Genomic DNA, 15007 nt, shown 5'->3' on the forward strand with positions numbered 1-15007 from the left:
CGCTCGTAACGATTTTTTATGTACCTTCTTCTTATGGACTCTCTTCTTTATGTCATTTATAAAGATCTTTATCGAGCCTGCCCTCGAATAAAATAACTTCCTTTTTCAGATGTTGTTTAAGTCAGAGATAAAACAAAAAGAATATTCTGAAGAAAATAGTAATTTTTTATAAGCTTTGGGATAGCTTGCCATAGAAGACTCTCACCTTCAGCACGTTAATTTTTAAGCTCGACTTAAAGCACCCTCTTATTCTATTTCCTTCTTTGAGTCATCTACTAAGATTCCTTCTCCAGATCGCCTATAAAGACTTACTTTAGTAGTTCGCCTATAGACACTCCCATGCCCTTGTATATATAGATTGCTTTTTTCCACTAATCTATAAAGACTTCCCACTTCTGATAAATGATCATCCGAGCGAGATAGTCTAAACCGATTCCCTACTTTGAATCGAATAAAAAAGATCTTCCCTATAGATTCTCCTCATCCTTAAGAGCATTTTTATAGCTCTATTTTAAATATTCATTTGTAAGTTTGTCTTTGGAGAGTCCCTTCTTCCTCTCCTTAATGGTTGAGACTCCGTGCACTACAGCTCAGCTAAAAAGACTTCATATGCTACCGCTCGTCTATAAAGATTCACTTTGCTGCAGCTCGTCTGTAAAAGCTTCTGCTGATTAACAAAGTCTTCCTGAACATTTATAAAAGAATCCCAGCTCGTCAGCACTTTTATAAATACTCCCACCTCGGCAGCCCGTCTATAAAGACTTCCTGCTCGGAAGTTCGCCTATAAAGACTCCTTCCTCGCCAGATAGAAGGACTCCTGCACTGATGCTCGCCTATAAAGGCTCCCTGCTTGACAGCTTGTCTAAATAAGAATCCCAACACCGAAGCTCACCTAAAGGACTCCCTGCGCTGCAGCTCGTCTATAGAGGCTCCCTACACTTCATCTAGCCTATACAGACTCCCTACACTTCATCTAGCCTATACAGACTCCCTGCCTATTAAGACTTTCTTTTCTAGAATTTGTATTTCATCAACTCGTCTATAAGAGTTGGGTTCTTTTTAGATATAGCATATATATGTTTCATCCGATTTGCTTTTTAGGCCCCTGGCTTTCGTAATATGCATTCGACAAATATAATATTTGATGCTAGATATCAGATATATACCAGAAATACCTCTGCCAAATTTTATCAAGATCGGTTCAGATCGGTTTTTCAAACGATTTCGGGTTTTTTTGTGCACCAAATATCCCATACCAGTCCAAATTACCTGAATTTTGGCACATCCGACCGAATTCTGTCTCGAAGCAAGTACATCAAATTTGGTGAAAACCGGTTCAGATATAGCTATAACTCCCATGCTATTTCATCCTTTTGTTACGGGAGCTCTGCTAAATATGCATAGTGGTGTAGGGCCCGCCCGACTTTTGACTTTTCCTTACTGGTTACCTTTAAAACAACTATTTTTCAATACCTCGTTTCTAAGAACTCCCATATACGTCTTACTTAAGAATTTCTTTCCGAGAGCCTTTTCGAGGTCTTTTATTAATGGCCGAGCTTCTCGAGATTTATTTGTGAGCTTTTGTATAACTTTTTATGGTCTCCTGAGGAAGAAACCCTATTTTCATTTCGAGGTCTCCTACAAATCGAAGACATTTGTCATAAATAACGAGAAGTATCTCTAAATTCGAGGCCTTTCTTTTTGGTTTTTCTTTTCATATATGGCTTATTAATAGACCCCTGCCCGAGTGTCAACTGTTGTCGAAATTTGTCTAAATTTTGTGGCATATTGTAACTTTAACCTAGGGAGGCCTAAATTCAGCTCCCAAATATTCCAAAAGAAATTAACTTAAAATAGTTACTCTTCAGACCTTTTTTTTAAATGAAAGACTCGTACAAGTCTTTTCTGGATAGAAGAACTTTGGAGGAGATTAATTTCATGACGTGCCATCAAAAAATCGCATTACCAAATAATGGGTGCAGTAATTTATTACATAACTACCTAGTAATCTATTATTTTAAATTGAGCACGCCATTCGCCAAATATGAAATCAGGCTCCTGATGAGAAGATTCGAAACAGTGATCTTATGCTTTGCACTCCGAGTGATATCGTTTCTGCCTAATTGCTAAGATGACTGGAAGCCATTTTGTTTTGCCTTTTTTTGAGAATAACCCTTTATCTGCTTTCCTACTGGTAATGCGGAACGTATGTAACTGTCATTACAAGTAGTAGTATAAGCGGTCCATGTCATTCGGAGCAGTGAGCTTATGCTTTGTATACCCTTAGGTCTTGTTTCCCCCAATTCGCTAAGATGAAAGAGAGCTATTTTATTTTGCTCTTCTTTGAGAATAACTCATTATTTTTTAGCTTACTGGTAATGCAGAGGGTATGTAAATGTCATCACTGGGATCTCCAGTTGGATTTTTTTAAATTTTTTCATAGCTAATGGAAAATAGTTTGCAGTGGAATGAAATTTTGCTGTTTTGCATTTTTGTGGAACAACTCATTATTTTTTAGCTTACTGGTAATGCAGAGGTTATGTAAATACCATCATTTGGATCTCCAGTTGGACTGTTTTTTTTTTTAATTTTTTCATAGCTAATGGAAAATAATTTAACGTGGAATAAAATTAAGCTGTTTTGCATTTTTGTGGAATATCTCATTACTTTTTAGATTACTGGTAATGCAGAGTATATGTAAATGTCATCATTGGGATCTACAGTTGTTTTTTTTTTAAATTTTCATGGCTAGTGGAAAATAATTTGCCATCAAATGAAATTTAGCTCAGGGTTCTTCCCTATTTCGAATTGTTTGCATTTTCAAAATTGCGTCTTTTTGAAACCAAAAACAAAAAAAAAAAATAAATAAATAAAACAAAATTTCTCCTCCCAAAAATGTTAAGTGTGTCAAGTTTATATATGAAATGAAATCATTAAAATTTGCCAGCTCATTTGTGGGCCATTTGTTTGTTTTTGGACACAAACACACACATAAAATATTTACTTTTGTTTTTAGGCCAAAAAATAAATTAAAGAAAAAAATCCAAAAAAATAACAAGAAACTGTGTTTTTTTTTATAAATTTTACTAATGATTCAGTTTTGATTTCTCAGAGATCTGAACAGCATCACATCATCACTGAAATATTTCTGATATTACAATCAGAGACATATTCCGTTTTCAATTCCAAGTACATATGTACTCGTATGTATATATGGTTGCCTGTAAGTGGTTATTTACAATCAAAAGTAATGATGATGAGGTTTTAAAGTTGAAAAAAAAAGTTTCATTTTTTCGCGCTTACTTGCCGCTTTTGTCTCTGTTTGATACGCTGGAGGAAAAAGTAAAATTACAAAAACACAAAAAAACGCTGACAAACGGCCTACTTTCACTTTCTACTATTTTATCATCAGAAACCAACCACGTTTGTTTCATAGCTGTGGCTGGTGTTAGCTCGCTCGCTAGCTCACTGACTGGTTGGCTGGCTGGCTAACAAGCACAAACACAATGAATATAAAAAGCGTAACTAAAACTAATCGAAAAAATGAAAAAAAAAAAAAAAATAGAAAATCAAACTAAAAGTAAAATTGGCGAATAAACTCTCTAACTAACCAAAAAGGGGGAGGTAGGTAGGGAGGTACGTAGAAAACAAAATGTAATGAGAGAAAGAAAAGAAAAAATCGAAAGTATTTTTTCCAAACACACACACAAAGAAAACGAACACAAAGCTTACATTTATTGCAATTAAACAATTAACAATTTGTTTACGTTTGTCTCATTCATAGTTGGGCGGCTATTTCAAGCTCGTCTGAAAGACAAAAAAAAACAGATATTCATAACAGCAGACTTCTGATGTAAAAAAGAAAAAAAACTGTAGCTGTAACTTCGCCCGGGCCGAACTTTGTATACCCTCCACCATTTGAAACTAATTTGGCAATTCTCAGAAACAATAAAATCCGCAAAAAATTCTGTTAAAAAAAAAATTCTGTAGCTGGTATATTAGGGTCTATATGACGACAAAAGGTAACTTTTGTCATAAGCCATTGCCATATTCAAATGCGAAAAATCGGTGAATAATGTAGCTAAAATTATTAAAATACCGAATATCGGGAGGTACGGTTATATGGGAGCTATACGAAGACGTGACGCTGCACAGACAATCTTCTGTCTTAAGCTGTAGTATCCCTTACGAACTTTAAATACCAAATTTTGAAACAATTCCGTTGAATAATGTTGCTAAAATCATTAAAATACCAATTATCGGGAGGTTCCTTTATATGGGTGCTATAGGAGACGTGGACCTGCACAGACAATTTTCTGGCTTAGGCTGTAGTATCCATTACGAACTTCAAATAGCAAATTTAAAATAATTCAGGAAAAAATGTCCATAAAAGCATTAAAATACCGAATATCGGGAGGTACGATTATATGGGGGCTATACGAAGACATGGACCTGCACAGACAATTTTCTGTCTTAAGCTGTAGTATCCATTACGAACTTTAAATACCAAATTTTGAAACAATTCCGTTGAATAATGTTGCTAAAAGCATCAAAATACCGAATATCGGGAGGTACGATTATATGGGGGCTATACGAAGACATGGACCTGCACAGACAATTTTCTGTCTTAAGCTGTAGTATCCATTTCGAACTTCGAATTCCAAATTTGAAACAATTCTGGTGAATAATGTTGCTAAAAGCATCAAAATACCGATTATCGGGAGGTATCGTTATATGGAGGCTATACGAATACGTAGACCTGCTCAGACAATTTTCTGTCTTAGGCTGTAGTATCCATTACGAACTTCAAATAACAAATTTGAAACAATTCCCATGGATAATGTCGCTAAAATCATCAAAATACCGAATATCGCGAGGTTCCGTTATATGGGTGCTATACGAAGATGTGGACCTGCACAGACAATTTTCTGTCTTAAGCTGTAGTATCCATTAGGAACTTGAAATATCAAATTTTGAAACAATTCCGTTGAATAATGTTGCTAAAAGCATCAAAATACCGATTATCGGGAGGTACCGATATATGGAAGCTATACGAATACGTAGACCTGCACAGACAATTTTCTGTCTTAGGCTGTTGTATCCATTACGAACTTTAAATACCAAATTTTGAAACAATTCCGGCGAATAATGTCGCTAAAATCATCAAAATACCGAATATCGGGAGGTAGCGTCATATGGGGGCTATACCAAATATCAAAAGTCCTGCAGACGTAATATACATTTGAGTAAAATTTTATCAATCTACTTCACTTTGTTCGGAAGATAGAGTGATTTCCACGGACGGACATCGACATAGAATTTTATGCTCGTCAAAAATATATGTACCTTGTGGTTTCTAAAATGTATATTTCGAGGTGTTACAAACTGAATGACAAACTTAATATACCCTCCATTCTAAGGTGGAGGGTATAAAAACTGATCGATTTGTTTCTTGCTCCATTCAATTTCGCTTTTTTTAATTGTTTGATTTCCCCATTTTTTTGCCCCGCCACATTCCGTTTTATTGATACAGTTGTCACTCTGCTCCGACTGTATTGACACTGGCATACATATGGTGAACTGAATTCGAATTTTGCTACCAAATTTCAATTATTTTTAGGTAAACAAAACCACAAAAAAAAAAAATTAATTAAATTTTACACTTTTTTAAAAACTGGGCCTACTCCTTTTCTCTCTCCGGCTCTCTCCGAATTTTCCTCCAATTCTATGTCTATGTCTATGAGTGTGTGGCTTGCTATTTGCTTTTTGGTAAAGTAGGTCAAGCCACTTTGGCTAAGTGGGTCATTGTGGAGGAAGCCTAAAGTTAAGGCCTTAACATATCTATAGATCTACTCGAACAGCAATTGGTATTAAAAGTTGAGATAAGACAGGATATAAATAAAAGAGATTTGTCATCCAAAACATTTATGGATTTAAAGGTGGTATCTGAACTGGATTTTCAGGTTTAAAACCTTAAGAAGTTATTTGTGGCCAAGTATGAAATGGAATAAATCGGTCTACTTTTAGGTTCCGTTCTCATATAACACCTGTTTTTTTACCCTCCACCATATGGAGGGTTTATAAAGTTTGTCCTTCCGTTTATAACACCTCGAAATATACATCTTAGACCCCACACAGTATATATATTCTTGATCAGCATAAAATTCTATGTCAATTTAGCGATGTCCGTCAGCTGACCGTCTGTGTAAATCACTCTAGCTTCCGAACGAAATGAAGTAGGTTGATAAAATTTTAAACAAATGTATATTATGTATGCAGGACTTTTGGTATGGAAAATGGACCATGTAAGTCCACGTCTTCGTATAGCCCCCATACAGCGGTACCTTCCGATATTCGGTACTTTGATGATTTTAGCGACATTATTTACCGAAAATGTTTCAAATTTGGTATATGAAGTTAGAAATGAATAATACAGCCTATGACAGAAAATTGTCTGTGCTGGTCCACGTCTTCGTATAGCCATCATATGACGGTACCTCCCGATATTCGGTATTTTGAATTTTTTTTTTCAAGTTACGCATTTGAATATTGTAATGGCTTATGGCAGGTCCACGTCATCGTATAGACCCTAATATAACGGCTACTTTCGGTATTTTTAAGATTTTAACAGAATTTTTAACGGATTTTATTCTTCTGAAAATTGCCAAATTCTTTCCAAATGGTGGAGGGTATTCAAAGTTCGGTCCGGCCGAATATAGAGGGTGAGATAAAAAAACAAACTGCAACAAAGTAAAAACCCATAATAATTAAATTTTTTCCTTTTAAATTTTATTGAATGAAAGCAAAATATATCGGAAATAGCAACAAATTCTAGAATAAGTTTAGATTTGTTCGAATTACGCATGTCATCGTCTGTGGCCCTGACCTGGATAATGGCAGCAATCTGCAGGTATATCTAAATGTGTCTGCAGGTATATCTAAATATAGTCTAAATATATTATTCCATCATAGCTGATGTTCCAAAGGTCGGAATTGCAACCATGCTCTGGTGCGGGACTGAACTTCTCTGGGGTGCCATCGTGGGTATTGTATACAGGGAATCTTTCATTTAGATGGCTCTATATTACTCTCATAAGGGACTCAGGGACCTGAGTCTTATCCCGAGGTATTTTATAACATTTTTCGTCTGAGTGGGGAAGCTGGCCCTGATCAAATCGATTTCTGGGTAGATATATTGTCTTACCTCTAGCCCATGTGATACCGGCAATGGTCAGGTGCTGATCATGACTTATCTACGCTTATGCTTGGCATTGCCTGTGGACCTGGCCTGGATGACGGCAACAAAATCATCCAGATGTTCACACTAGAAAGACATTCTCTGTCATATCTAAATTTAGAATGCCGTCATAGATGATATCCCAAATGTGGTCATTGCGCCCATAGTGTGGATCAAGACTTATCTAAGCTTATACTGGGCATCTTTTGTGGTTCTGGCCTAGATAACAACATTCGTATCCCACTAGTAAGGTTTTCTCAGGCATACCTAAATTTAGTGTTCCATCATAGCTGATATACCGAAAGTCGGGACGTGGGATTGAAACCTGTACAGCTCCAGATGTTAAATTGACTACTCTGGGTACCCTCGTCTGTATTGTATTTAAGTACTCTTCTACTTGGGTAGCTTCATATTACTCTCATAAGTTACTCAGGGACTTGAGTCTTATCCCGACGTACCTTATAACTTTTTGCGTTTGGCTACCTTTAGCCTATGTTATATCGGCTATGCTCTGTTGCGGATCATAACTTGTCTAAGCATATTCTCGGCATCGTGTTTGGTCCTGTCTTGGATGACAGGAGCAATATCATCCAGGTGATCGAACTAGAAATGCATTGTCAGGTATATCTAAATTAAGTATTCCATATTTGATGCGGATAATGACTTGTCTAAGCTAATGCAGGACATTGTCTGTGATCTTGGGCTGGGTGACGGCAGTAATTCCAGTAGAGAGGTGTTTTTAGGCATATCTAAGTTATTGTTCCATCATAACTATTTTTCCGAAGAACAAAACCTAAGATTGAACCCCGTACAGCTCCTAATGTTATCTTGACTTCTCTAGGGTGCTCTCGCGTGTTTTGTATTTAAGTACCCTTCCACTTGGGTAGCTCCTTATTACTCTCATAAGTTACTCAGTGACTTGAAAGTTAGATTCCATGGCGTGTATGACATCTGTCCAGCTTAGGCTATCGGAAGTAGTCTTCACATCAAGTGTGGCCAATAGGACTATCCTGGACTGCTTTAATTATTTCTTGACTGGGCAGCGGAAAACACTTTAAATATTTCTTAGATTGCCCCGATGGACTCTACTCTTCTGAAACAATGTTGTCTCTCAGATTATCCTCTCTCAAATAGTTCTCCATGCGCATAAGTGATAGCGAACCTTAAGGAATTTCCATAGTTTTTCTTTCGAGACAAGCTAAATAAATTGAAATGGTTCCATAATTATCTCATAATTTCCCTGAGATTTCGTTACGAATTTCTTCATGATCCAAAAACAAAAAAGTAAAAACTCCGAGACGCCAAAAAGTCGGTCATCTATAGAAGTTAGTGCGGGAAAGGTACAAAGAATAGCATGCATTTCAAGCAATAAAAGAAAAACTTTCATTTCCTTAATAGAGCAATAAAATGTATATATCTTTTATGTTTTGGAAAATTTTCCTCAACAGCAAGTAAATTTTCCATGGCTAACTTTATCCGCTGCTTCTTAAGAACATGATGATGATTATGATGTCGAAAAATACCCAACCAAAAAATAAAATAAATATTATGGTCCTCCTTCACTCGAGCTCGTTATTTGTCTGCTTGAAATTTATTTCGAGCTATAAATTTCTATAAAATACGCATATGCATATTTTATGAGAATATTTCGACAATTTAAAGTCAGACAGCCAAACAGCCAAACAGCCAACCAGTTAGTTAGTCGTCAGTCCGTAAGTGTGGTGGTGTTGATGTAATAAAATGAAATGTATTTCTTCAAACAAAAACAGACCCGGGAATTTTTCGGTTCTGTACTCATGGAAGTCTGTCCGCCCATTCCAAGATGATGTGGCCGATGATGAAAAAGATGCTGCATTTCTGTGTGTGCCTGGAATGACACATTGCAATGCATTTTGCCACACAGATACACATATACACACAAAGCGAGAGAAGTTAGTCGTTCAGTTGCTTGCTTGTCATGCCATAAACACAGCTGACAGCGACCTACCCCAAGGCAAGATATGTTATTATCTCTTATTGGTGATGTGGTGGTGCTGCTGCTGCCTGGTGGTGTTGGTGGTTGCTGCAGTTTTTGGTTTTTTTTTTCTTTCTGCTCATATTGGTCGCTTGTTGGTGGTTGGTTAAAATGTTTTGTGCCTCTACTTATTCCCGAAGCTATTTATAATGGTCTCCTCTTTGGCCGATGCTGCTGCTGATGATGTGTTACTGTGTTGCCATGTATTTTGCTCTGCGTAATTTTATTTTATATTCCCCCGGACGAAATGGAATTGCTTACACATCAGTTCTTTTTTTTTTCATTTTTTTATTTCACCGGGTTTCTTTATTCATTTTTGCTGATTTTGTAGGTCCAGCCAACGGACACAGCAGATGAACGATAATGTAGTTTTCCTGTTCATTGGAAAATGATGATGACGATGATAAAATATAGATGCTTTTTTTTTGGGGATACGAAAATGACATTAAAAAGGAAAAACCGAAAAAAAACTAAAATGAAAAAGGGGAAAAAATACTGATGAAATGAAAAAATACTAAATAATGGGCAGTCATGAAAGCAATGCCAACCAAAAGTAAACCAACCATAAAAATTTTGAAAATTTTGAACAAAAACTTACCTTGGACTACGCTAGATTCCAATATTCAGTGCCATCTCCTTAGCTCATTATAAGCTTCACTCAAAAGGAAAATTATGAAAAACTTAGAAAGTTTAAAAAAATCTGTTGCTTTTGGAATGCTGGAATATATTTTCAATTTTTTTTTGGAAATAATTTGGGAAAAATTTCATAATTTTTCAAAATTTGCTATTTTTGAAAATCCTGAAAATTTTCTTAAATATTTTCACTCAAATGAAAATTTTATACGAGAATAGATAGTAGGATGTAGGCCAAGGGTTCGGCATTGTCCTAAATGGTTAATTTTCCTACAATTTTAGTCCATTTTACATAGATAACTTGGTTTTTTTCTTTAAGTTACACCAGTGCGTATGACTATTATTAATTATGGGGTATTAGGAAAACATTGACCATAACTTCTCTCATATTGAACCGATTTTCAAATTTATTATTGATTTTGAAAGAGGACAAAATTACCTTGCAGTACTCATTTGGATGTGAAAATTATTTATTATATTTTATGAAAATAAAATGCCATATATAATAGAACGATTTTAGCTTCTTAGTTTTAGTTGTATTTCAGGAAGAAAACTTTAAAGTTGTTCCTAAGATTTCAGTTGAAAACCTAACTTTGACACCTACAGCTTAAAATGTCCACTTTTAAGGCATTACTGGAGATATAGGGCTATTTTCGCACATTGGCCACTGGTGCGTATGACTGTTATTAAATTTGAGTACAATCAATGAGTTGGCTATAAGTTTTATTATACTAAACCTATTTTGGAAATTCAAATACCATTTGAAAGAGGACATTATAGGCCTTCAGTACATGCCAAAAGTTTTAAAAAATAGTCAGTTTTAATTTCCTAAAAACAACTACTAAATAAAGTGAAGAAATAAGGTAATTGGCCTTCGCCGACCTTTGAATTCAGTATTGCATAGAATTTCAGCTGAAAGGACAACTTAAGCGTTCTACAGAACTGTCGTGCAATATATACTACTTAAAACATTATTAAATTCTTAAAAAATTAGGTTACTTAATATATAAGACCTTTTTTTTAATTTTGGCCGCTGGTGCGTATGACTGTTATTAATTATTGAATACGAACAAAGAATTTACTATAACTTTTACTATAATATACCGATTTTGGAAATTCATATGGCATCTGAAAGAGGACACTATAGGTCTTCTATAAATCGTAAGTTTTAAAAAAGTGGTTTACTTTATTATAATTTCCGACAACCAATTACTAAATGAAATAAAGGAATTTAAGTTTTTTTGCCTCTACTGTGTTTGAATTCATTTGCATAGCATTTTAGCAGGGACAAATTGGGTAATCTAGAGCGCACTGGTGCTACGGATGCTTCCTAAACATTTGTTGTATTACTGATGGGTATAAGGCCATTTTTCTATTTCGGTGGAAATACTGGTGCGTATTAATATTATTAATTATTGGCAAAAATCAAAGAATTGGTTATTTCTTCTCTTAGAAACGACAAATTTTGAAAATTATAATGGCATTTGAAAGAGGACGTTATTGTCCTGAAAGATACCATTGTATTGGAACTGATTTATGAAACTTTCAAAATACCAAACTCCAAATGAAATTAAACAATTGTTGATATCTTAGCTTTCGTCGTAGAATATTGTTTAAACAGTTATTGCACTACTGAAGATATATCGATTATTAGCCACTGGTGCGTATGACTATTATTAATTATTGGGTACTACCAAAGAAGAAGCCATTACTTTTATTGCAATAAACCGATTTTGAAAATTCAAATGGCATTTGAAATAGGGCATTATTTCCCTAACATTAACCACAGGAAGGAAAATAATTTCTTATATTTTTAATGTCAAAAAACCGCTTTTAAATTACCACAAAACTTTTTTCATTCTCTGAGCCACTGTTTTCTGCATCATTAACTTGTCCTTTATTTCTTTATCATCATTTTTCCAACAAAAAACCATCCATCTCATTATTATTACGACAGCCGAAAAAAAATGAATATCATTTCTGCCATATCATAACATGTTTTTGATGTTATTTTGCGCATTTGTGTGTATATTTTATTGTATACTTGTGCGCTTGGAGAATATTCCATGGTACTTTTTGTAGTGTGTGAGTTATAGTTTTCATTTTGTAGGAATTTCATATAGAAACAAGTGAAAATAGATTAAGTTTGGTCGTTCCAAACAAATGTTGGTTTCCACTTTTAAAGGATGTGTAAAAGCCTACGACTTCAAGCCATTACTCCAAGCACAACCTTTGTAGAAAGTTAAAAAAAAATTCTTGGTTAAATTTTTTATGTCTCGACTTCACGAATCTGCATTTTTGTAATCATATTGAGTTAGGTTAAAGTCTTAGATTAAGTTCGATTGTGCCAAACAATCATACGTTGGTTTCTACTTTCAAACGGATCGCAGAAACTCATAATCTTAAGTCTTATTTCCTTACTCCAACGATGTATAAAATTAAAGCAATTTTCTTGGTTAAATTTTAGATCTCCTCACTCCTCAGGAATCCAATTTTTAGTTGGGTTAAGGTTTTAGCTTCAATTTGATACCTTATTTAAGTCTCTAGGTTCTGTAGACAATTAGAAATGGGCGAATTTGTAAAATAGCCCACAATTAATAATAGTCATACTCACTATAGTACAACTTTATAAAATGCATTTTTGAAGGCCAAATTATGCGATTTTACTATAAAATCATCAGGAGTTCTACGCCTAAAAATAATATAGAAATGATGCCAAGAAGTATGGTACCTCAAGTCATAGTTCCATGCACCACCTTTGTATAAAATTAAAACAATTTTCTTAGAGACATCTTCAGATGAGGAGAATGATATATTCAGTTATGTTAATGTCTTAGCTTTAATTTGATTCCTTATTTATGTATCTACGTTCAGTTGGCATTTAGAAATGAGCGATTTTGTAAAATATCCCATAATTAATAATAGTCATACGCACTGTAGTACAAATTTATAAAATGCCTAAAGGAAGGTCAAATGGTGCAATTTCGCTATAAAATAATCAGAATTCGACTATCTGAGAATAAAAAGAATAAAATTATGCCAAGAAACATAGCACGCCAAGTCGTGGTTCCATCCAGGATCCTCTGGGGAATGTTCTGTAGCAGAGTGAGGAAACGAACTTATGTTCGATATAGTCTTTCAAGCATAGGCATATCATAAATTATGTTCGATATAGTCTTTCAACCATAGGCATATCATAAATATCGCAGCAAATACATTTTACCCAGACAGACCTTTGGTATATAACGTTTTATTCGATTCTTACATAAAAAAACAAATCTGGATTGAGATATGATGCCCTAATACCTTCCATGAATTTCGGACGAATTTCTCCTACCATCTAGAGTTTTTCGAAGGGAGATTTCCCGGGACAAAAGGGAAATAAAAAACTGGTTTTAATAATTTTTTTAATAACAAATTTTCAAGAAGTCTGAAAATTTGTTTTGTCTTTTATTCTTTTTTTTCTTTTTTGTGAATTAAATTACAAAATCTTTTTTTAATTACCCATAAATATCAATTGGCCAAGAAATGAGTTTTCTTTCTGTCAAAATGAAAGGCCACGTATCCAAGTACACTTCAAAATTAAGTTCATTACAAAAAGCATGTAAAATATTACTTTTTTAAGGTCTCACAGATTTAATTTAAATTTCTTCTCGAATTCTTTTATGTTTCTGACTTGAGAAAAATTGTTAGCAATTTTATTTTTCTTTGTCACTTAGTGTCACCCAAGTAAATGGAATTTTTATTTGTTTTACAATGGCCTAGGTATGTAATATAATTTTTGTATATTTACAAAAGTAATTTACAACTGCAAATATATGAAAATAATAAAAAAAAAGACTTTAATTTAAAACAAATAATTGACATGTTGTTGCACTGGCGAAGGTTGTGTTTATTTAATGATCTTTATTACAAATAAAAATCACAATCAACTTTTTTAATGGCATTGTAAAGCTACGGCAGCCAATAAAAGACAAAGGGAATTATTTTCAGAGGAAGAATTCATAAATGTTTTAATGGATTTATCATTGAAGATATAAACTCTCAAGGAAATTACTCAATTAAGAAAGGTTAAGAGAAAGTCTTGTCAAAAAATTAAATTTGTTTGAATTTTCTTTCAATTTTTGAAAGATCTTGCCATTTGTACCAAAGAAAAAAGGAAGTTTTTAAGTAGGAAAAAATAATATATTGTTGAAATAATATTTTAATTGTTGTTCAATATTCTGCTTCGAAGTCTTGGAAAATTATTAAAAAATATTTTCCAAAAAAAAAAAAACCTTTAAAAAATTATATTAAATTAAGTGTTTTTTTAAACATTGAATTTATGATTCATTTTTTTGGTATTTTCTTAACTAAATTCCTAATTGTGTATTACACATTAGGTAACCCAATATGACAGCTTTAATTTGACTCCTAAATTGTATTTCTATGTGCCTTAGATTCTGAGTTATATGTAATTTTATAAAACGTGCCATAATTAATAATAATCATACGCTCGATGGTACAGAAATAGAAAAACTACGCTTGTGGCCACATTTCTTGAGAAATTTTTATTTTCATAATTTCTAATTTTTGTATGATTCGAAAGAATACGGCTGTGAAGGTTTTGAGGAAACTGAAACAAAATAAATTTCTAAATTTCAACTGTTTTGACAAACGAAGTAAAGTGTACCTTCAAACAATTTATGATTATTTTTAATAGAACAAGTAAGATAACAGTTTTTATTTTTTATAGATCAAATAGGGTCTCAGTTTCGAATAAATCATATATATTTCAGTCTATTGTTCGCTTGAATGGATATAATACAAATGCACCAATTAAAAAAAAAAAAATCGTTGGTTTGAAAGTTTGAGTTCTTGCTTATATTTTTTGTATTTCTTGGGCTATGCTCATAATTTTGCATCATAAACTAGGTAACCCAATTTGATAGCTTCAACTTGACTCCTAAATTGTACTTCTATATGCCTTAGAAGCTGAGATATATCCAATTTTATAAAACAAGTCATAATTTAAAATAGTCATACGCACCATGGTACAGAAATTGAATACCTAAGCTTGTGGGCACATTTTGTACTTATTTTAGTTTTCTTAATTTATAATTTTAGTAAATGATGAGGGCTTT

At 33.7% G+C, this 15007-nt stretch overlaps 1 protein-coding gene across 2 annotated transcripts in view; it reads left to right on the forward strand.

The window, feature by feature from the left end:
• Window positions 1–15007, forward strand: part of LOC101893598 (homeotic protein female sterile) — a 284910-nt gene that overhangs the window by 70497 nt on the left and 199406 nt on the right. The gene's annotated exons all lie outside the window — the stretch shown is intronic.

Source organism: Musca domestica, unplaced genomic scaffold (genome assembly GCF_030504385.1).
Source record: "Musca domestica strain aabys unplaced genomic scaffold, Musca_domestica.polishedcontigs.V.1.1 7, whole genome shotgun sequence".
Lineage (NCBI taxonomy): Eukaryota > Metazoa > Arthropoda > Insecta > Diptera > Muscidae > Musca > Musca domestica.